The 25,463-nt window shown below is 36.3% G+C and overlaps 1 pseudogene across 41 annotated transcripts in view; it reads right to left on the minus strand.

Annotated features, from left to right (window-relative positions):
- LOC144313021 (DDB1- and CUL4-associated factor 13 pseudogene) overlaps positions 1-25,463 on the minus strand; it is a 203,703-nt pseudogene that overhangs the window by 82,551 nt on the left and 95,689 nt on the right. For 6 of the 41 annotated variants that reach the window (XR_013378704.1, XR_013378706.1, XR_013378702.1 and 3 more), the window contains 2 exons: positions 9,548-9,592; positions 5,751-7,559 (listed from right to left, as the gene is read on the minus strand). The exons of 13 other annotated variants lie outside the window; for them this stretch is intronic. The product of XR_013378704.1 is annotated as a DDB1- and CUL4-associated factor 13 pseudogene, transcript variant X4 (transcript). Of the gene's footprint in view, positions 1-908; positions 3,010-3,081; positions 3,097-4,012; positions 4,074-5,750; positions 7,560-8,881; positions 8,897-9,547; positions 9,593-25,463 lie in introns of those variants that run through there. 22 more of the 41 variants (XR_013378869.1, XR_013378809.1, XR_013378755.1 and 19 more) reach the window with 12 other exon arrangements.

Consider the following 25,463-nt stretch of genomic DNA (forward strand, 5'->3'; position numbering starts at 1 on the left):
AACTTTACAAGGTGATAAACTCTGGGTCTTCCAAACTAATTTATTTAATTAACATTTTTCCTCACCAACCAACAAATAACATAGAACTTATTTTAAAACTTCATCACCTTCTAAATTTTCAAGGTAAAGGGTCAGAAATTTCTTCACTTCATTCATTTTTACTTAATTTTAAATTCATGTTGGAGCTACATAGAAAGAGTCATTTATTTAAGGACTATTAGCATTTGCCTTTCTGGAGAAAGATGGAAGAAATTCCTTTGGTGTTACGTTTTCCCTCCCACTGGCAGGCTGGCTGACCTTGAAGAGAGCAAGCTCAGCTCCTTGGGTCTCTATCTGTAAAATTAGTATAATATTGACTTCACATAAGTGTTGGAGAAAGATGTATTAATGAGCACATAAACAACTGGAGCTCTGGCATCAAAGCACTGCTCCACATGCCCTTACACTATGTACTCTCAAGGCTCCTCAGCAAGGCCTTCCCATGGCTATACCACCATTGCCCTCCATCCCAGGCCCACTTCAGCCTGATTCTTCTTGGCCCATCAAGGTGGTCTTTGCATTCTCTCTTCAACAAAGGCTCCCAGACACAAGAGACACAGGAACTAGCTGTCTTCCTTTCCTTCAATACTGCCTCTTAAGGAGCAATGGCATCTAAGAAACCTCAAAGAGCAATAGCAAAATTGTTTGTATGTAGACAAAGATTTCTGATTCTTGATGTACACAAAATAAAGATCTTTAAAAAAAAACCTACACAAGAATCAGTCCTACAGTAAAATATTGGCAGTCAACTGGAAATGAGCATGGAGTGAAATGTTAACAATCACAATGATAACAGTCAGTTACCTTTAAAAAAAAAAAAAGATTTATTTATTTATTTATTTATTTATTTATTTATTTATTTATTTATGAGAGAGAGAGAGAGAGAGAGAGAGAGAGGCAGAGACACAGGAGGAGGGAGAAGCAGGCTCCATGCCGGGAGCCCGATGTGGGACTCGATCCCAGGACTCCAGGATATCGCCCTGGGCCAAAGGCAGGTGCTAAACCACTGAGCCACCCAGGGATCCCCTCAGTTACCTGTTTTAATGAATGCTTGTTCAAGGCCAAGAATGAACATTGTTATTTAATTTTTATACCAGGTAAGCAATGGAGGTGTGACCATTCCTACTTTACAGATAAAAAATTGATCAGAGCTAAAGAAGTTAAAGAAATTGCTGACAGCTAATAGAGTCAGGGTTTGACACCATATGAAAGAGGAAGACCCTGTACATTTATTCATCATTTATCGCCTTGTGCACAAAATAAAAGAGCTAATATGAAATCAAAAAGGATAATGGGGACCAATTGTACTGGAAGAGGATGTGAGACATAGGGAACCCAGAGCCCGTGTCAAGGCACTAAGTGGGCACGACTGAAGGGAAGGCAGAGAGGGTGCATGCTCTGAGATGTAAAGGCACCTACTCTTCCCTCCTGGTACCACCACACTCCCAAAGACTCATAGTTGAGAGTTTTTATTTTTTGCCATATTTTCCATCAACTACAATTCTTAAAATTGTAATTAATAGGCACATCTTTTATGCAAAGCTTTCTTTTGGAAATTGATTGGAAGCAGATAGATGGGCGAGGCAGCAGGGGAAAATACTAAGTAGAAAGGGTGGTAAGTGGGTGGATGGGGGTCACCAGAGAGAAAATGAAATCAGAAATATATTCGTACTTGCTTGGGAAAAAATGACTAAGTAAAATAAGTGTGATTATTTGAGGCAGCCAGTCAGTCTGACCTTTATAAAAAGAGCAGAATGATTCTACTTTTCTCCCACTCCAAGTCATTTTAAAGCAATCCATAAAAGTTGACTTCTACCAGAGAGTAGTGGGATGCTGTAGTAGAGCTGTTATCTATGAAAAGAATGCAGTGGGCCAGCATATGCTGTTATTAAAGTATAAGGGTGGTGAACCCCAAAGGAAATGCAGGCAGTTCCTCTTGCTTGACTCATCACGGATATAGCATGTAGAGAAGCTGGGTGAAAATATCTTAAAGGAAAAATTTGATGGGAACAAAGTGGTAAGCTGCCACATCTTCTTAAACCATCTCCACATTTTATCTCTTGCTGTACTCCCAGGCTGGCAGGAGAGAGATGCCATGGGAGGTAGATGGGGCAGTGGCCCAAAGTCTCTCCTCATCAGTGAGCCAGACTGAGTGAAGAAAAAGGTGGGCAATCTCATTTCCTCACTGAATGAGAAGATTCTCTCCTGAAGCCTAAGAAAAGGCGACCACTTATGAGGAAAAAAGAACAAAAATATGGAAGCTCATAGGTATTCATCTTAAAAGGTTTTCAAGTCTGATGACAGGATTTTGTGATCTTCGCTGTGTGCAAAGGCTTAAGAGATGCCAATGCTCATTAATGCAGAAAGTCAAGGCTTCCCTAAAGGACCTATATTAGTTTCCTAGGGCTGCTGTAACAAAGCACCACAAACTGAGTGCCTTAAAGCAACAGAAATCTATTGTCTCACAATCCTGGAGGCCAGAAGTCTGAATTGGAGTTGTTGGCAGTGCTGTGGTCTCCCTGAAGCTGAAGGGGAGAATCTTCCCTTGCTTCTTCATAAATTCTAGAAGAAGCCATGGATCCTTAGTATTCCTTGCCTTGTAGCCACATCATTCCAGTGTTTGCCTCTGTCATCACACAGCATTCTCCTGGTGTGTCTAGGACTTCACATATCATTTGCCACTTCTAATGAGGACAATAAACATACTGGATTAGGGGCCACTGTAATGACCTCATCTTAACTTGATTACATCTACAAAGAAATTATCTCCAGTAAAAGTCATAATTCGCAGATATTGCATAAGACTTCGACATATCTTTTTGGGGAACTCCAAATGCTCATGTTCACATATTTCATTCACTCTCCAAGGAGAACACATCTGCATCATGTCTGTTGACTCTTACAGGAGTAGCTCCATATAGCAGGGTGGTGCATAGTGAGAAGTAGGTTGAGGTACTCAGGGTGAAAAGCCTAAACAAAAGTCCAACAAGAGACAGCAAGGGTCAGGTAGGTAAGAAGCAGCAGATGAGACCAAGAAGTGTTATCAATTTCACGTTACTGGATACAAAAAGAAAGAAGAGTAAGTAGCAATGTCAAATTCCCAGTGAAGTTTAATGAGCTAATGTTTGAAAAACAGCAACAGAATTATTATTTCTCTCACATTCAGTGCTAAAGAGTATAGCTTTAATGCAAGTTTTAGAACATGTTATATGAAGGTTGAAAATTTTCCAATAAAATAAAGCCATGCATAGACTCCTGAAACCCACTCTAAAAGCTTTAAACTACCTTATATTTCCAAACAGTGGGGCCAGGACAGATAGATTGCATAAATAAAGCGATTAAACTGTAAAATATTTGAAAATCCATTTTTTTCCAAAGATATATATTAACTAAAATTAGCCTACTACAGGTTTTCTCCTTTGGGAATATGAGTGGCTCAGTTATTGTAGACTCTATTTCCACTCCAAATATACATAAAAATACTTAGTAAATATAAGACTTTTGAAATACAAAAATGATCCTAAAGGAAATAAAAAATATATAAATAGTTCACAAATGAAAGAATAAATATAAGAGGTGATGTCCCTGCCTCTGGAAGAAAATAAACCCATCAGATCTCAACATAAATCCTGATAGCAAAAAGCTAGGTTTTTAACACCTATCTAGGAACATGAGACATGGAAATAATGCACTTAAATAAAGCCAGGAACTTAAAATAGCCATGTTTTCCATGCAAAGGGAACTGGAAGTGTCAAAGAAATCTGTAGTGTGTTAAAAATATTGGATAGGGAAAAGTTAAATTTCCCAAGAGAAATTAAAATTGTATATCTAATTAGGTGTGAGATCTAAATGGGTACTATGCCAATTGGCACAGGACACTTAATTTGGGAAATGAGTTTAAAAAAAAAACAATTCTAGATCAATGGAAAATAGTATCTCTCACAGAAGTAAACAAACAACAAAAAGACAATACCTTGAAAAGAACTCAGATCACACGACTCCCACAAATAAATAATTGTGAAGGTGAGCTAACCCTAAGAAATTATAATACAAAGAAATAGAATACTATGAGAAAGTCAGCAATACAAGAGGATAATTAGCATGCTAATTAAAACCTTAAAATAGCATATAAAAAGATTCCCAAATAAGTATATTTAAGTGATTAAAAAATAAGAATGTGAAATAAAGCACTAATAAAGTTAATGACACTGTTTAAAAACACTGATTAGAAAAGATTTAAACATATTTCTAGAAATTAAGAAATAATTATCACTAAAATAAAGCAAGGAATGGGTAAAGTTGTGCATTACATAGCCAGAGAAGATAGGTGAACTGGGAAATAGTCTGGAAAAAATTACCCAGGACTACAAACAATAGAAAATATAAATACACAGTTAAAACATGAAGAATAAATTGAAAAAGTCTAAAACACTTTCAATAGGAGAGTCAGAAGAATAACAGAGAAAATAGTGGCAATGTAGAAATTTAAAGATAAATAGCAGAGAACTTTCCAGAAGAGATCATCAGTCCGCAATGTAAGCAAATATAGTAAAATCCTGAGGATAAAAAAAATAAATTTGCACAAGGCACACCAGAATAAATTTTCATAATACCAAATCAAAGAGAAAATATTGAAACCAAGTTGGAGAAATAGAGATCATCTCTAAAAAAGTGACCATTGGGGTGCCTACGTAGCTCAGTCGGTTAAGCATCTGCCTTCAGCTCAGGTCATGGTCCTGGGGTCCTGGGATGAGCCCCACATTGGATTCCCTGCTCAGTGGGGAGTCTGCTTCTCTCTCTTCCCCTTCCTCTGTCCCCCACTTCCAGCTCATGCTCTCTCTCTCTCTCTCAAATAAATAATAAGATCTTTTAAAATAATTAATTAATTAATTAATTAAAAAGTGACCATTAAAAGGTTTGCAGATTTCATATCAGCAAATATAAAGATCAGGAGACAATGGAAAAAATCTGTCTTATGATTTTATAAAAGGTAACCAATTATTCAAAAATAAGTTGCCAGACAAAAACAAGAGGCAACCAACAACAAAGCACCATTATAAATAGAAGAGATAAACTAAGGTAATCAAAATGAATCCAAATTATTAATCACAAGAAATACAAGTAATAAATGGATTATTTTTAACCATAAAAAAACAGAGATTTTAAGATAGGACTTTTTAAAAAGTTATTTGTTGTTTACACACAATGTACTTAATACCTAAATATACAAAAGTATTACATTTAAAAAACACCAAAAGATAAACAATACTAAAATAACAAAATATACTATTGCTATAGTAATATTAGGGAATAGAGATTTTAGGCAAAATTTATGTTAGAGATAAAGAAATAATTTTAATAGCATAAGGATAGTTCCACATGAAGACAATCCTGAACATACCTCATAACATATAAAGAATATATAAATAAATAAATATAAAGAATAAATAAATATAAAGAACAAAAATTCAAAAAAGCATCCCTAATAAGAGTGAATAAACTATTCTCTCAAACACAATATATGTATGAATTAAACTTCTATAGATGTGAAAACTCGTTAGTGTTTTAAGACAAACATTATCTCCACTGTCATTTACATTTTTCCCATCACAAGTTATTTTTTTTTACAATGCAGAGAAAAGGATGTTTTATCATCTTAAACCATAAGTTATAATTCTTATAAAAGTTATATAAATGCAGACTGATCATCTTTAAACTCTCAAAAAGCCAAATAAAAATAAAGCACAGAAAATTGAATTGAGAAAGTTCTGACATAATTCTTCCACATGTTATGTATCATCAGGAAGAATCACTGCAGTAGTTACCCAAAGTAGCATTAAAGGTAACAAATGAGAGGTTTGGTCTTAAACATAAATTCAAATGTATAGTATATCTACAATAACAGGTCAAAGAGGAAGTATATCTGCAATTTCTAACGGTAATAAACAGTTAGTTTGCAAATACTGTATTCTTGAGTGAAATAAGAAAGCAGATCAGGGTTAAAATGTTGGACAGTCTTAACAACCAGGCCACCTTTCAGGACCATTTCTCACGGTACATAGTGCTCTACCTGTAACTAAACCGTGTGTTATTATTCTAGAACCAGTACTTTATTTGCAGAGTCCGCATATCAATAGGTAACAAATGATTAGACCTCAGGATTGGTAGGGATACCAAGTATTATTTCACAACTGCCACTATGTGTTTCTTCTTCTCTGGGACAATCGACACGGATCCGGGCTTGCTGTGTTTGAGACGATTCACCTCCTTTTGTCGGGGAGCTTCCTTCATGATGCGCTGTCCCTGGATCTGGCTGTAGATGGATTTTGGTAGGTGCCGAGCAATGCGTTTTATGTGAGGATGATGTTGAAATTTCTCCTTCAACTTCTGGTTATAATCTTTGGCTGCTTTTTCTCGTGATGTAAGCACACCCAATTTTTCAGAAGCATTAGCTTTCCATAGATGAATGTTCATTTCATCAGATCCACACATAATATATTTGCTGTCAGAAGTCCATTTCACACAGATAACACGTTGCATTCTCTTTGTGTGATAGACCTCCCTGCTTCTACTTTTGTCCACAGGAAAGATACGAATAGATTTATCAAAACTAGCTGACACAAACTCTTTCCCAGTGGGAGAATAATCCACATCAAGCACCGCAGATACATGATCCATGTGTACCATTACGGGAGTGTCCAGTGCACGCATATCAAAAGTATATAAGTTGTAATCTTCATTTGCTGCAGTAAAAATGAAAGCTTCCATAGGGTTCCAACATATTGTATTTGTCCTCATATCTAAGATGACCTTTTTCAGGGGAGTAGCTTGCCTCATATCATATAGTACTGTATTTCTGTCAGAAGCACAACTTCCCAAGAGAAATGTCTCAATTGGATTAAATTTAACACTACTTATACTGTCGAATCCCCAGGTCATTGAACATATAGGACTTGTTCTTTGCTCATCCCAAATGTCTACTTGCTGTCCACATGTGGCAAAAACAGCTTCTTTCCAGTGATGATCAATTCCTGTATACACTGTCTTTCCTAGTATTGTATGCAATGGTTCCTCCTCTTCTCCATAGCCTGGTCCATCCATTTTCCACTGCTTCACAGTTTTGTCATCACCAACAGTAAAAAAAGAAGTCCCACAAAATCGAGTACATATTCCTCGTACAAAACCTTCATGTGCTTGTATTGTGCGGATACATTTTCGTTTAGTCAAATTCCAAATTCTAACCTCTCCATCACATGCCCCAGAAAGGACAGCAGCCAGGCTCTTTGGATGCTTTGCCAAGCAATTGACTCCATCTCGGTGACCATCCAGGGAAGCAAGAAATGGTTTTGCAAATACCCGTTCCAGTTTGGTAGCATTTAAAGCTCTTACATACTCTATTGGGACCTCAAAAGGATGTAAGGTAGGATCATAGTTTCTTGGAACTCGTTGTAAGTCCAGCTTGGTTTTCGCAGACTAGTTGTCCGGGTTCTGGCTCAGCATCTTCACCTTCATTTTGGCTGCTGGGCGTCCCCACAAGTTATTTTTTTAAACAAGTTTAATAATAAATAGTTAAGCTTCTTACTTTAAACAACTTTTTTAAAAAATAAAAAAATAAAAATAAAAATAAAAAAAAATAAAAAAAACAACTTTTTTAAAAATCTTTTTTTATAGAGTGGCTCTCTGTGTATAAAAAAGTCTCATAAACATTGATGCTGAGAGAAAGTAGGTCACAAAGTCATAGAGAACATCTAATAACTAAGACTAAGCCTAGGGCTCCTAATTGTAAAAATCAATGTTCTTTACATGTTACCAATCGCCTCTCAAGCATCTTGAAGAAATTATTAGAAAAATAAAATCATTTCTATCATCCAGTATTTATTATGTGTGTGCACTGTCTAAAAAGTGCATATGATGATGACTCAGACATACACAGACTATGTGTATTATCTTTTTTTAAAGATTTTTATTTATTTATTCACAGAGAGAGCTAGAGGCATAGGCAGAGAGAGAAGCAGGCTCCCTGTGGGGAGCCCAATGCAGGACTTGGTCCCAGGACCCTGGGATCATGAACTAAGCCAAAAGCAGACACTCAACCACTAAGCCACCTAGGCATCTGACTATGTGTATTATCTTAAACACAGATTTCCTTGTCTTTCCATTTTTGGGCTTCCTCCATATTTCTCATTGCTTTTTCTTGGTTTCCACTGAGGGCTACCCTTGCCCTGCCCAACATTTATCTCATCTCTAGGATTCCACTCTGCCTTGTTGCTTTCCAGGTCTATATATTTGATTGGGTCATCTCATTCATTACATTTGCTTCAAGTATCAAGTACTGGTCAAGCTGATGACTCTCAAAGCCATAACTCCATTCTAGATCTCTGTTTTAAACCCAAGAGCAGATATCCATCTTATATTGGGCACCTCTATGTACATAAACTTACTGGTTACTCTCTCAACTTCCTCAGCAGAGTATTACTAAAGTAGATTTTGTGACTCTACTTTTTTGGATCTCTAGACATTTATTCTCACCTATAGCTTATCATCTTTCTTTCCCTGATATTGCCTGGTTGAAATTTAAATATCACTAAAGGCACTGACCTCAAAAATGCAACTTTCACCATTAGAGCAAAAGGATGACTTTAGCTACTACTTCACCGAGAACACATAAATTACTACATATAAATTTTCCCTCTTTAACTCTTGTGCTTTCCCAATTTTTCACTATTGCACCCATGTCCTTTCCTTCCCTCTGACTCTTATTTCAGAAGAAGATGAATCTATTTTGCTTACAGAGATATTCTAGTAAGGCAGATGGGGGTTGTCAGCAAGATATTCCTCATAACTTCTAGTTTGCATGCTGAGAATGAAATTGGGAGAAGTGTAATTAATGAGATTAGCCATCTGTACAAGAAGTGTCCCTCAGTAATGAGTGGCTAAAGTGCTTCAGGAACATCCAGGCTCAGTGGCTTCAGCATCCTATCAGAAAATAATTAACCTATCTGGGCTTATAGTTAATCAACTGATCTCAAAGACATGAAATTTCAAGGCAAACAATTTAAATTCAAGTAAACTATTTCTAATGTAGTTTTATTCAATTTATATAACTTTTTAATGTCTCAGCTTTCTCATCTTTGGAATAAGGTTAAGGCTACGTATTTCATGTAACTGTGAAAATTAGGTAAGCTGATTTATACATAGCCTGCATGCACTATCAATTAGAAGTGATGGAGACTGGAATTATAGCTGTAGAAATTTACTAATAATGGTAGTAATTGTTTGCCACTGTTCATTTTAATGTGTAAATAAAAGCAATAAACATGAAACATAGAAAAATGGTGTCAAAGGGCAGTATGACCCTGTACTATAAAGCTGTCCCTTGACCGTTGGTCTAATTTAACTAGTTCTTTTGAAAGGTACATTCCTATGTAGTACTTTGTGCTACCATAGCTCTATAGGCATTAACTATTAATATTACAATTAGCTTTTGTTATTCTGATTCTTTACTCACCAACAAATCCACTGCTTGTAATTTGGCTTCCTAGGTAACTTTCTTCTGTAAGAGAATACGCTGATCAGCCCACAGAAACAGTCCAGTCCTTGTGAAATGTTTACTTTCCATTGTAAAACATTGGTATTCTGGTTTACACAATAATTTCTTGTGAGTTGAATCATTAGAATTCAACTCAGACAGATTTGTTATCTGGGTGTATATTGAGTTGTGACATAATAAAATGTATATATAAACATATATATTTGGTGTTTACCCCTATTTCCTAGCACATAGCTCCTAAAATCTTTGGAATCTCTGAAGAAATAAGTAGGTTTTTTTTGTATGCTAATGGGATGACTGGTGGCTAGAAGCTCCCAGATACCCCACCTACAATGGAGAGATGATTGTCAAGGGAACCAACCAAGTAATTATAGGGTTGGAACTTGCAACTCTACTTCTGACACTTATGAAGTAGAGGGGTTGGAGATTGAGTAATTATCAATAGCCAGTGATTTAATCAATCATGTCTATGTAATGAAACCTCTATAAAAAGTCCTAACCAAAGGGAATTAAAGAACTTCTGGGTTGGTGAACATGTGGAAGTGTTGGGAGGATGGTGCACCTGGAGAGGGCATAGAAGTTCTACCCATTCCCCCAAATCTTGATGTGTGCATTTCTTCCATCTGGCTGTTTCTGAATTGTGTATTTTTATAATAAACTTGTAATCAGGTAGGTAAACTATTTTCCGGAGTTCTGTGAGCCATTCTGGCAAATTGTCAAACCCAAGGAGGGGATCATGGGAGCCTCTGTGTAGATAGCAAAATGGAGTCTCTCATGTCAAGTGGGAGCCTGAGTCAAGCAATGACACAAGCAGTTAAAAGTATTGCAGCTAGGAGATATCACTGGGACCAACGTCATCCCACACCCCAGAACTGATAATGAGCAGAACCAGAGGAGGTCTGCAGGGGCCCCAAACCAATCAAATCCCTTTTAAAAAGGGAGGATATGGGCAGCAAACTGTCAGACTCTTCAGACATGACTCCTCTATGTCTGACCACTTAAAAAAGGCAACTGCCACTGAAGGCTCTGCTGGTTTGATTTCTGAACAGAACCAAGATCCTTCACTGCTTAAACATAAGCAGCAGTAACTGCTGAGAGCAGACCCAGACCAGACCGAGGCCTTATCTCAACTGCATACCCACAGACTGATTTCACATTTGGTTCGTTAACTTCCTACACCCTTCTGTTATCTTGTTTGTTTTGTGGTTTGTCTTATGCCCTGCTCTGTGTGCTGTGTAAGAAGCCAAGTTTAATCACATGGTGAAATGTCATGAGTTTGAAATCCTGAACCTGCTTTATAATTGTGATTTAACTTTGCTTTATGATTGAATAAAGCTGACATTGTGGAAATACACAACTCGTGTATGTCCCTTCATAGTGTGCTCATGACAACCTGTTTTATGGCTGTTCAGTTAGAAGCACAAGTGACAACTTGGACTTGAACTGGTATCTGTAGTGGTGTGAGGGAGTAGTCTTGTGGAACTCAGTTCTTAATTTGTGGTATCTGACACTAATACCAGATAGATAATGCCAGAATTGAATTAAATCTTGAGATATCTAGCTGCTGTCAGAGAACTGGTAAGTGTATGGAGAGGATATTATATACATATATTCAAAGTTATGCCTCTAAAGAGTTAATACTCTAAGCATGGCTTAACATAACCTCCATGACGTGATGCCTGAATTATCTGACCAGTTTCAACTCAGCCAAAATCTATGTCCTCATCTTAAGTTCTACAAAAGTCCTGCTTGGACTTGTGATACCATCTCCTTCAGTCTCTTCTATGATTCTCTCAGCCCCCAGCCCCCTATTTTTTAGTGGAATTATTCTCTCTGGTTCCACCATTACTTCTTTCCACAAACACATTTTACTATCTTCTATTCTAGAAGTTCTTTTATTCACTAGTTTTTCTCTCAAACCACTGTTCTTTTATCATGCATCTTTATTACAAATATTCTTTAAAGACTAATAAGATAAATATGGCTGACACAACATACTCTCTCTTCCAAATATATAAAAACAGAGATAATTTTTCAAAGTATTTAATTGAGCTCCAAATAGGAAAAATAAAAACTCCTGTTTCCATAAATAAATATTCCACAGAGGTAAGCTAAAGTTGAAACAAAAAGACTCATGAAAGCTGGGACCATGCATAGGCTGTGAGATTTGGGATATTGACAAAAGCAGATCCGGAAACTAATTCTTGCACCCCACAAATGGTAGGAGGCTGAAACTTACATGAACATCAATTCCCAAGGAGTAAAACTGAGCAATAATTTAAAAATATAAAAGGCATACCATTGTTATAAATGACAACTGATTGACATATAAGTAAGAAAGTCTGTATCTGAGAAAATAGACACAAAAGCATTTTGAGAGAAATTCAGTTAAAATTTTTAGGAATATTAGCACTTATGAGATAAGATTAGACAGTTGTGAAACAAAGGAGTTATAAAACATAGAAATTATAGAAATAAAATATTGTCATTTAAAATGAAAAGCACACCAGATGAGCTAAATGATGGACTTGATAAGGTTAATATAAATTTAAGTGAATTAAAAGATAAAATTAAGAATGTCTGCCATAACATTGCAAATATAAAGAAATGAAAAACGTAGAAAATTTAAGCAATAAAGAGGACAAATAAAAAAGCCCTGATATCTTTCTTTCTTTTTTTTTTAAAGATTTTATTTATTTATTCATGCGAGACACACAGGAAGCAGGCTTCATGCAGGGAGCCTGATGTGGGATCATGCCCAGGATCATGCCCTGGGCCAAAGTCAGGTGCTCAACCACTGAGCCACCCAAGCATCCCTAAAGCCCTCATATTTTTCTAATAGACACTTCTATGGTGAAAAGTATAGGACATATTATTTAATCAATGGCTGAGAAAGTTATAGAATTAGAAAAAGAGTTGATTCCTCAGAGTTAAAAATCCACTGAATGCCAAGGTTGGATGAAGCTTATTTTAAAAAGTACATGGTTGAACCTTGCACAACATGGGTTTGAACTACACAAGCCACTTAAATGCAGATTTTTTCAGTAAATGCAGCATAGTACTATAGATGTATTTTCACTTTCTTATGACTTTCTTCATAATGCTTTATTTTCTCTCACATACTTTATTGTAAGAGTACAGTATAAAATATTTATAACATACAAAATATATATTGTTTCTGTTTTTGTTAAGGCTTCTGATTGACAGTAGGCTATTACGAGTTAAGTTTTGGGGAAGTCAAAAGTTGTACGTGAAAGAGGATAAAAACCATATGAGCATTTCAATAGATGCAGAAAAAGCATTTCACAAAGTACAATATCCTTCATAATGAAAACCTTCAACAAAGTTAGAAGGAACATACCTCAACATCATAAAAGCCATATATGAAAAACCCACAGTTAACATCATACTCAATGGTGAAAAACTGAGTTTTTCTCCTAAGGTCAGGAACAAGACAAGAATGCCCACTCTCCAAAATTTTATTCAACATAGTACTGGAAGTCTTTGCCATAGCAATCAGACAAGAAGAATGAATAAAGGGCATCCAAATTGGTAAGGAAGAAGTAAAACTTTCACTATTTGCAGATGACATGTTATTATATAGAGAAAACCCTAAAAATTCCACCAAGAAATCTACTAATCCAATAAATGAATTCAGTAATATTGCAAGATACAAAATCAGTATACAGAAATCTGTTGCATTTCTATACACTAATAATGAAGTAGCAGAAAGAGAAATTAAGAAAATAAGCCTACTTACAATTGCACCAAAAATAATAAAATATCTAGGAATAAATTTAACCAAGGAGGTGAAAGACTACACACAAAAAAAATGAAAAGATATTCCATATTCACAGACTGGAAGAACTAATCTCCATATCGCCCAAAGTAATCTACAGATTTAAGGCAATCCCTATCAAAATATTCACAGAATCTTTCACAGAAATAGAACAAATAATCCTTACATTTGTATGGAACCACAAAACCTAACATTTGTATGGAGCCCAAATAGCCAAAGCAGTCTTGAAAAAGAACAAAACTGGAAGTATCACAATATCAGATTTCAAGATACACTACAAAGCTGTGGTCATCAAAACAGTATGGTAGTGGCACAAAAATATACACATAGATTAATGGAACAGAATAGAGAGCCCAGAAATAAATCAACAATTACATTGTCAATTAATCTTTGACAAAGAAGGTAAGAATATGCAATGGGAAAAAGACAAGTCTCTTCAAAAAGTGGAGCTAAGAAAACTAGGCAGGAAAAGAATGAAACTGGACGACTTGCTTACACCACCCACAAAAATAAACTCAAAATGGATTAAAAACCTAAATGTGAGACTTTAAACCATAAAAATCCTAGAAGAGAGCACAGGCAGTTATTTTTTTGACATCAGCCATGTCAACATTTTTCTAGATATGTCTCCTGAGGCAAGGGAAACAAAAGCAAAAATTAACTATTGGGACTACATCAAAATAAAAAGTTTCTGTACAGCAAAGGAGACAGTCAACAAAACTACAAGGCAATCTACTGAATGGGAGAAGATATTTGCAAATAATATATCCAAGAGGGGGTTATGTATCCAAAATACATGAAGAATTTATACCACTCAATATCCCAATAAAAACAAATAGTCCACTTAAAATGAGCAGAAGTAATGAACAGATATTTTTCTCCAAAGGAAACATACAAATGGCCAACAGACACATATGCTCAACATCATTCATCATGAGGGAAATGCAAATCAAAACCACAATGAGATATCACTTCATACCTGTCAGAATGGTTAAAATAAGAAATATAAGAAAGAAGTGGTGGTGAAGATGTAGAGAAAAAGGACCCTCATGCACTGTTGGTAGAAATGCAAACTGGTGCAGTCACTGTGGAAAACAGTAATGAAGTTTCTTCAAAAGATTAAAAAATAGAACTACAATATGATCCAGTAATTCCACTACTGGGTATTTACCCAAAGAATACAAAAATATTCATTCAAAAAGATATATTAACCTTTAGGTTTATTGCAGCATTATTTGTAATAGCCACATATGGAAACAGCCCAAGTGTTCATCAATAGATGAATGGGTAAAGAAGAAATGGTATATATATGGTATATATATAATATACCATATAATATTGCTCAGCCATAAAAAGAATGAAATGTTGCCTTTTGCAACAACATGGATGAATCTAGGAAGTATAGTGCTAAGTGAAATAAGTCAGTCATGGAAAGACAAATACCATAAGATTTCACTCATTTGTGGGATTTAGGAAATAAACAATGACAAAAAAGAGACAAACCAAAAAGTAGGCTCTTAAATATAGAGAAAAAACTAATGGTTACCCAGAAGGTTACCAGAGGTGGGTGGGGGATGGATGAAATAAGTGAAAGAGATTAAGAGTACACTTACTGTAATGAGCACTGAGTAAAGAATTGTTGAATCACTCACTATATTGTACACCTGGAACTATTATAACACTATATTTTAACTATTTGGAATTAAATTTTTTTAAAAGTTGTATGTGGACTTTTTACTGGGTGGGGAAGGGTAGTGGCATTCCTAACCCCTGTGTTGTTCAAGGGTCAATTGTATATCAAAACAGACTGATAAAACTATAGGTTATCAAGGAAGAAGAGAAATTCCAAATAGTTACAAAGGAGAAAGAACTAACCCTGATTGCAGACTTATGTGAGCAACAGAGGATCAGGGAGAAATAATGTCCTACCTTCAAGGTGCTGAACAAAAATAATTATCAGTCTAGAATTTTGCACCCAGTCAAATTACAAATCATGAATTATCGAAGGAAGGAAGGAAGGAAAGAAGGAAGGAAGGAAGGAAGGAAGGAAGGAAGGAAGGAAGGAAGGAAGGAAAGAAGGAAGAATAGATCCAGAAAGTTATTAGCCATAGACTCTCACAAATAATGCCACTAAAGATATAGTTTAGCAAGAATAATGAGCACAATGGGAAAGAATAAAATGTCAGAAGCAGATGTGAGTGAATAAGTTGATAAAATACGGTAACAAATCTACTATTTTGACAATAACTATATCAGTATCTTCGTGTGTGTTTTAAAATAGCAAGTGATATTATTCAAAGAAAGATGGCTTTGGGAGACCTTTTCTATGGGTCTCTTGCATTTCTTCAGGACTTGCAAGCAGAGGCATGGACTGCATTATACATAGAGTGTGCCTCTCTCTGGAGCAAAGGGCTGTTTTCCTTCAGCCTTGGAAGACTGACATATAGCATTCAAGCTTACTGCCCTTTATAAATATCAGAGCGTCTCTCCTATAATGCAACCCACTGTGTGTCCTGGTGTCACTTGGTCCTTTTGCTGTCAATCTTTAGGAACTGGAGCTCTAAGAAATGAGAAGAAAATGATAGTACTCTGGCTATTGCTACTACTGTGAATAATAAAGTCTTTAATCTCTGACCCAGGTTGCATCTTCTGCACATCCATGAAGCTATGGCAAGTGAATTTATTAGATTGCAAGTAGAGTAGAATCAGACCCTTCACACTTCTTGACAGATGGGGGTAGGAAGGGGAAATTGGAAAAAAGTAAAAATTTGTCTAGTTTGGGAAGAATAAAAAGATATTAATTGATTTGAAATATCTCAGAAAAATACAAATTTAGGTATGGTTCTTAAAATACGGAAGTCAAATTTGGAACTCTGAAAATGGCAGAGGAAATTAAAAGTAATTTTAAAAGTTTATTTTTATTTTTAATAGATGTATTTTTTCTTTATTAGAGAGATAGAGAGACAACCAGAGGCAGAGAGAGAGAGAGAAAATCCCAAGAAGACTGCACTGAACTGGAGGTCCGATGCAGGGCTTGATCCCATGACCTATGAGATCATGACCTGATCCAAAACCAAGAGTTCAACACCCAACTGACTGTACTACCCAGGTGCCCCTAAAATTTTTTTTAAACTCACCATTTCCACAAAGGTCAAGGGATAGGAAAAAAACGAGAGAGAAGATATAACAAGTAGAAAAAGTGTAAAGTAGGTTGGCAAAAATAAGTTGAAACATATTAACAAATAAATAAACCAGTATATCTAAAATAGTTAAGGAATGGGTCCAACTCAGTTTAGGAGGATTTTTTGCTATAGTTAGATGCTGAACATGAGAAGATGATGCTAGTGTGTTTATCTAGTTACTAGAGGTCACTAAAAAGAAACAGAGAAGTAGGGAAAGATCACATTCCAGAAGCTCTCAGATATCTTGGAAGAGATGTTTAAAGGAGGATGTTAAAGTCATAGATTAAAAGAAAACTTTCAGGGATCCCTGGGTGGCTCAGTGGTTTAGCGCCTGCCTTTGGCCTGGGGCATGATCCTGGAGTCCCGGGATCAAGTCCTACATTGGGTTCTCTGTGTGGAGTCTGCTTCTCCCTCTGCCTCTGTCTCTGCCTCTCTCTCTCTCTCTCTCTCTGTGTGTGTGTGTGTGTGCGCGCGCCTCATGAATGAATAAATAAATAAAATCTTTAATAAAATAAAATAAAACTTTCTTGAGGCTCCACACTCAGCATGGAGTCTGCTTAAGATTCTCTCCTTCACCCACCCCATGCTTGCTCTCTCTCCTTCTTTCATAAATAAATAAATAAATAAATAAATAAACCCCAAACAAACAAACAAACAAATGTCAACTCTCTTAGATTGAATTTTAAATATCTGGTCACATTTTATTTATACAAGTTAAGATTGAATTAAAGTAATAGAGAATGTTTATAGAGTCAGGAAAAGGATGACCTAGACAATTAGTAACCAAAGGAAGCCAGGAATAGCAGTATTCACGCAAACAAATATAAATTACCAAAATTGGCTCTATTTACCAATCACTAAATAAATAAACTGAAATAGTAACCAAAATTCTCCTTTGCTCCTCATATCCCATAGTCTACATCCCCCCACCTCCATCAAGGAATATGGTTCAAAGAAACTTAATAGACAAACCTTCAAGGGTTAGGTATCCTAGATCTTCCAGAGAAAGAAGAATTAATAAAAGCCACTCACCTTATCTTATTTGGCCATTAAATCCCTGATATTCAAACTATCAGAGTACAAGAAAATAAGCACTCTGGACAATTTTACTTATGAAATATACATAAATAGCCAAATAAACATTTGCAGATCAAATCCAATAGATCATATTAAAAAAAATATGCTCACAAACATACTATTTTTGTCCTTCCTTGGAAGACAAGAATGACTAAGCAATAAGAAAAGTCTATCAGTAAAATTGACCACAACAACAGATTAAAGGAGAAAAGTCATCTTACCACCTAAATAATATCTTTAAGGTCCAAAAGCAAGAGAAAAAAGTTCAATATCTATTCTTGGTTTTTAAAAAGCTATTAAATTAGAATTGGAAGAAAATTCTTATACCCTAACAAAATGTATTTACAAATATCTGTATAGCAAGCATCACACTTATAGGACTTTGAAGCATTCTCTATGAAGCCATAACGACAACAACAAAAAACTATTACTTCTGCTATGCAGTTTTATATTGGAAGTTCAAGCCAATACGATAATACAGTAAACAAAGAAATAAGACTGAAGAGGAAGATACAAATTCCCTTTTCTCCATCTTTCAGATTGCTTCATCCCTTACATAGAAAATGTTAATAAATAGACAAACTTTACAAAACATAAGAGCCTTCAACAAGTTTGCTGGCTACATGAAACATGCAGTGCTCATATAGTGCGTCATGAATACATATGGATGAGGTCACCATAAGAGGGAAAAGAGCATCCACCAACATACAACTTACTCATCTGCTTCCTATTTCCTCCACACTCTAAGATGGGTAATCTATTCATAAACCTTCCTCACCTGTGTGCTGATGCTTGCCAGCATCACCTCAGCTCACTTTGCAAAACAGCTGGCCTAAATATGAATGTGTCCCAAAATTTGGATTTGTGCAGAGGAATTAGGTGAGATTATCATTGGCCTTTCCTGTAAAGTTATATATTCCAAATGAGCCTCATCAGAAGTCAATATAAGAAACACTGGCAGTAACCCAACTAATTAATGGTATCTTTCTTCCCACTTATCCCTTTGGGAATTTCAAGAGGAAAGGATAACCAACTGAGACAGAATTTGAGCATTCCTTTTTTGGGAGGGGAGAAGGTGTTTGGTTGTTGTTTGTTTGTAATATCAAACTATTTCCTCGAATGCTAACTTTCTCATGTACACTTTCATGTTCCAGTAATGTTGCTTACCTTGTTTCCTCAATCAGGAATTATTTCTCTCTTCCTCAATCAAAAGTTTATTCTTCGTAAAAATTCTGCTAAAAAATATGAAGCTTCTAGATACTTTCCAATTAGCTGTGTGTTCAGGTGTGTCTATGTTTGTGTCTGTGGTATGTTTACAACATTTAGCTCTCCTAAAAGATTGTTTGCTGAGGGCAAGAACAGGGTCCATCCATTTCTGCATTACTGTGAAGCATCAATTGGTGTATAGGAAAGTATCGTAACTATATCTGTAGACTAATTTTAAAGTTGATCTCAGTATTACCCAATAACATTTTCTATAATAAATGGAAATGTCATGTCATTATTCTCCAAAACCATAGTCACTCTCCACATAGAGCTAATAAGCACTTGAAATGTGACTGGTGTGCCTTAAAAATGAGTTGTTAATTTTATTTTACTTCAGTACATTTAATTGTAAATAATAGCGTTTGAAATGTTTCTTATGAGAGAAAATGAAAATTATGTAAACTAGTGTGACATGCTGTTTGCCTTCGCTGACAACTAACTAAAATCGAATTTATTTCCAACTTCAGCTATCCTCTTAGATACTTGGTAGCATCTACTTACTGCTCTTTCTAAATCTCTGTGGCTGGACTGGACTTTAGCCCCACTGATACGTCCTAAGCCTGAGAGCCCGCAATCTTGGCCAAGTCTGAGATAAATGACTGGGACTAACCTGTAGTTTCTGAACCATCAGGAACACGCAAGGCTCCGATTTGAGACTAGGATACATATCCCAGGTAGAAAAGAAAGTCTGTTCATTTAATAGGACATATGGCCCAACATAGGGCTGAAAACTGGAATAGCTTCTGACTTTCCCACAGCTGTCACTTTGTCATACACAAGTATCAGAAGCTGCAGTTTTGGTAATGGCAATGAGCATGTTAGCAGAGGTTTTCCAGAACCATCACCACCATCATGGCACCATAATTGGAGCAATAAACTGCTCTTGAAGATCCTGAGACATCACCCGAAGGATCCTTCAGAGAGAAATTGAAGCCTCCAATATAGTAGGGAGAGGTGAAGTCAGAGAAACATTAATTCTTTAATTGTACCCCTCCTTAAGGCTTAACCACTGTGATCTGGTGAAAAACAAAATGCACATACTTTTAAAACAGCTAAACAATTTTAAAGCTTCCAAAGGCCAATGCAAAATACTGTTGTATTTATATGTTAGATGCTTCTGTTTTTTATCTTCTAAATCAGCGCCAAGAGCAAATCATGCACACATCACACAGAACTGTAAAATGAACAGCAAATAACTCAAGACTTGTCAGACAGCAACTGGTTCAACTATGGACCAGCTTCACACATCACACCTTCAACATACACAGCAGCTGTGCACTGCACAGCAGCACATTTGGACTGAAATCTTGAATGAAGAACGATAAAATTACCACCAGGATTAACTCAATAAAATAATTTGAGTTCTATAGTTTCAGTTTTTAATGTACTCAAAAAACACTACTAAATTCTATATATTATGAACACTCAGACCTTTCATATACTTTTTACTTTTTTTGAATAGCCTTCATAATTCAAGATTGGAAAATCCAAGATTAAGAAGAATTCCAAAATATTACACATTTGGTTTATATGAATATAAATATCCCAAAACTCGACCCTAAATGCCGGATGAAAAATAAAGTTTAAGAGCTGATTTTCCCATATTGGACCTCTGAACTGCTCAAATTCTCTCTCCAGGTTTACACAGACCATGCATTAGTACCTTCAAAAAACTCAGGATTCAACTAAACTCATGCAGAAACAACATAAAAGAAGACCCAAACAGACATATGTAAAAATCGTGCTTTTAAAAAGCCCTTCTCCATTGATTTCACTAAGTTAAATTAGATAGAGTTGAGCTTGGTTTCCAGATCTACCAGCTACTAACTGGAGTCCTTAGACAGATTATTAGCTTATTGGAGCAAGTTTATTGACTTTTAATGGTGACTAATAATACCCTATAGAACTTTATAAAAATAAATGAAATAATGTATATTTATCAAACTTTACACAGTGCCTGCTACATAATACACATATGAGTGGTAGATATTACTGTTACTTCTGCCGTTGCTATTACCTCTACTACTTTTACCATTACTATAACTTATACTACTATCATCACTGCTATTACTACTATTACCACTACTACTATTAAGTGACCAAGGATGAACACAGAAAACTCCAGATATGTGAGCAATAAGGAGGATTCATTTGTGTTCAGCTATAGAAATATAAAAATAAAAGTGATGACTATACCAAGTCACTGTGTTGTGCACCTGCAACTAATGTAACAATGTGTGTCAACTATACTTCAATAATTTATTTATTTTTATTTTTTTATTTTTTAAAAGATTTTATTTATTTACTCATGAGAGACAGAGAGAGAGAGAGAGAGAGAGAGAGAGAGAAGCAGAGACACAGGCAGAGGGAGAAGCAGGCTCCATGCAGGGAGCCCAACGCGGGACTCCATCCCAAGCCTCCAGGATCATGCCCCAGGCCAAAGGCAGGCGCTAAACCCCTGAACCACCCGGCTGCCCCCTTCAATAATTTTTTTAATTAAAAAAAGTAATGACAAAATTTCTGGATGTTGAGTCATCCCTCCTAAATTTTTCTCTATAGATATTGTTTTGGGAGGATGATAGCATAATGATAACATTAGCTTGGCATGCTTATAGAATAGGTTATTAAAACACAAAAAGAATCTCTTCCCTGTAACCATTTTATTCTTTGGAAAGAACACCTGAAATTGCCTAGAGAAAAAAAAGGACTACAAAATACCTGCAAATAATAGGGCATATCTCTTTAAGACTTTAAATATCTAGTTCTTGGTAATTAGAGATGACAAAATAAAATAAATGTACCAACGATATTTTTTAGGCAAAGAAAATATTTATTAAGTCCATAGAATGTTATAGATATTTAGGTTTGAACTGAGGAGACCACCAATACATGAGAGTCAAGATCTCTAATGTCAAGGAACTTACAACATATTATTGCAGGTAAAACAAGAGTAAACCATCCAAAACAACACAGCTTCTAAAGGCTGTGGTTGGCTAAGATTATGATCAGTGAAGAGTGAAACAGTCAAATAAAATTTCATGAAAGTTGTAAGACATACTTGAACTGAGCTCTGATAGGTGGCAAGGAGCAAAGGAAAGAGTTTCCAGGCAAGAATTTTATCATAAACCAGGAAGAAGCTTTATCATAAACCAAGCCATGGAAAAAGGATTGAGCTTTACATGTTTGTAAGAACAATGGGGTCATTGGTTTGAAAATTATTCTGCCAAATAGTGGAACCTAAAATCGTATATATGTCATCAAGGTGGTAACTTTAGAAAACTCGTTTAGGAAAAACTTGCCTACATCAAAATGACAGATGATTTGTGGATGGGTAAGACTGCAGGCAAGAAAAACTTGTAAGAGGCTTGCTATAATGATAAGGCACAGAAGGTTTGGGTCTAGGTGATCACAGAGAAATAAAAAGGTAGAAGTATAATTGAGAAAGAGTCTGAAGGAAGATGCACGGGACACCTTAACCAACTGGATAAGGGGAAATTTAAGTGTTTAATGAGAAAAAAAAAAGAATGGGTCCAGGGTTCTTAAGCTAGGTTGTTTAAAAAGAACCATGCAGTCCCATAGAAATGGGGCCACAAGTGTAGAGAATAGCCAAGAAGAGGGGAGTCAGATGATGATTACATCAGACAAGTTGAGACATGTGCATGCCTGTGGAAAATATGTACGGATGAGGCTACAGATTTGTGCACCAACAACCTCGATGTGTGGGGGAGCAGGCACAGCAAAAGGCATCTAGAGAGCCAGAAGACAAGGACTTGATTCTGGAGGTGTAATAACTAGGAGACATTAAGCCCCAGAAGCCAATGTTGGTGGGGCTTTCCGAGAGAGGAAAAATATATTTAAAATTAAGAATTTCTCACAAACCATCTCCCTCAAACAAGCTCTACCTGTTTTCTTAACTACTTACATGATCAAAGTGGGAAGTTACGATTTATGCAATAAACTTTTTAATGTGTTCCTGCCTGCCAGACACAGTCCAAGGAATGGAGACAGGGAGAAAGCAATGAACTGAAAATGAGGATCTCAGTCTCTACCTCCTACCTGTTCAGAGTCACTGATGCTTGACAATGACAATCTAGCTTCACCCAGCTCCAGAGACCACCTTAGACCAATGTGATTAGGAGGCAGAACCCAGAATAAGTCTTGCTGCTAGAAAGCTGGTACCTGATGCTTTGAGGTCGATACCTGCATGTATCTATGGTCAGAACTTCCCTCCCCCCCACTAGGCTTCCAAGTTACTCCCCATTCTAGACTCCAATTATAACCAAAAACATTCCCCCTGAGGACACTGCAATCTAGACTATGGCTGAGCTTCTCAAAATTCAGCATCCCCACAGCAGAGTTAGTGCCACTAAAATTAGGCTCATCTTTTCTTCATTCCTTAACTTCCCTACATTCCACTCAAGGAATCTTTAATTTGCTCTATTCTATTCTAAGGAAGATCTGAGAGTAGTGCTTATGAAAAAAAAAAAAAAAAACTCCAGTTTTAGGTACATCTCAAGATACATGTTCATTAACAATCTCAAAATAACCTTGACCCTTTCAATGAAAAGGACAGCCTCAGTTTTAACTTTCTAATTGAGAGCTGAGCAAGGCAGAAAGACTTTCCATCTTTAGGGGGGTCCCCAGACATTAGGACCAGTGAACTCCCACCCAAACAGCCCTGATAGAACTACCTCTGTCCTCCACCAGTGATTTATATCTGTGTTCATCAGGGCTTAGAGACTTCTGCCCCTTACTAGTTTTATATATTTCATTCACTCTTTTTCAAAACTGCAACTGGAACAAAAATGCATAAGAGATCCAAAAAGGGAAAAGCCTAACTAGTCCCAGAACATCAAAAACTAAATAAAAAGTTCTTTGCCTTGTGTTAAGCTGCAAGTCAGACTGCAAAATTCAAATTCCATTTACTTAATGAGTTGCTTATAATATCACAACAGCAATGAATCTAATCTCAGGGTACTGAGGAAGTGAAACATGAGCAGTGACTTATAGTTACAGTTTCGTCTATAAAACAGTGACTTATTCACTAAAAGGGTTTGTTTCTTCTGATGTTTAGACCTAGTCTAGATTCAAAAGAGATTCAGTTCAACAGATAATTGAGCATTACCGGATGCATACAGACGGATAAGGCTCCATGGCCTTCACTTCTAGGAGTTCTAATTATTAGGTCAATTCAAAATCTTAACAAATCAGGGATCTGGCTTGGCAGAACTAGAGACTCAAGAGCCAGAGAGCTATGTTGGAATGAAGGAAATGAACTTCATACTATGTGATTGGAAGAAGGGGTAGACATTGAATTATTTTAAGCTGGAGGATGATGCAATACAATTTGCATTTTAGACAGATCACTATGGTGATGATGAGTTGCCACAGTGGCAAAGCCAAATAAAGGGACTGCTTGGGGAGATATATGATGAGTAGAATCTGATTGGATTGGGTCAAAAGGAGAGAGAGAAACTATCTCCCCTGAGAGTTCCTATGTTCCTCACAACATTCCCAACACTGAGAGTCTTGCCTGCCTGAGGGAGGCAAGCATCTCTCCACCCAGGCACCTCCCCTTTGCCTTTTATTTATCAAGCCTGCATTATATTCTAAGTCTTTTTTTTTTTTTTTTTTTTATTTATGATAGTCACAGAGAGAGAGAGAGAGGCAGAGACACAGGCAGAGGGAGAAGCAGGCTCCATCCACCGGGAGCCCGTTGTGGGACTCGATCCCGGGTCTCCAGGATCGCGCCCTGGGCCAAAGGCAGGCGCCAAACCGCTGCGCCACCCAGGGATCCCTATTCTAAGTCTTAATGGCAGCAAGTGTTCCTCAAAGTGAACTGGAATAATCCGATCTGATCTTCACATTTGTTATTGTCGAATTTATTCTTGCATTTTCTTCACTAAGCCTGAAGTGATAGAAAGAACACAGAACTAGGGAAGTCAGGTAGGTGGTCTTGGGATTTTAATGCTGATTTGTTTGTAGTCAGAGATGTGACCTTGAACAAATCACTTACCTTTTCTGAATCTCATTTTGTCTATAAAATGGGGGATTACCCCATCTATAAATAAAACCCCTTCCAGATATGTCTATTTATCCCAAATAATTCTGTTCTAGTCTATCAACCAGTCATTAATATGCAAATACTGATTAACCCCCAGAGCAGTTCAGATAAGTTATATACTAAATGACTTCTTGAAAAGGAAAGTCCCTGAGGCACAATAGACAAAGAAAAAATAATAGACTTCTCTAAATTAAAACAAAGACATAAAGGAAGTGAAACAATTCAATGAGATTTGATTGCTGGAAAAGTGCTGATCTTGAATTTGATATCTAAGTATGTTAAGAAAATCATCCGATAAATTTAACTATCTGGGACTAAAAACTCAGAGGAAGTATGCACAACTTCTGAACCAGTAAATCTCTATTCCCTAGTTGCTGAGCTAAATTCTAATTCCCGTTGGACAGATTGCAAATGGATTATTTTAACAAACACTTGTTGTTTGGGTTTTTTATTATTTTGATTTTGTCTAGCAGCCCTCTCTTCCTT

Source organism: Canis aureus, chromosome 1 (assembly GCF_053574225.1).
Source record: "Canis aureus isolate CA01 chromosome 1, VMU_Caureus_v.1.0, whole genome shotgun sequence".
NCBI classification, from domain to species: domain Eukaryota; kingdom Metazoa; phylum Chordata; class Mammalia; order Carnivora; family Canidae; genus Canis; species Canis aureus.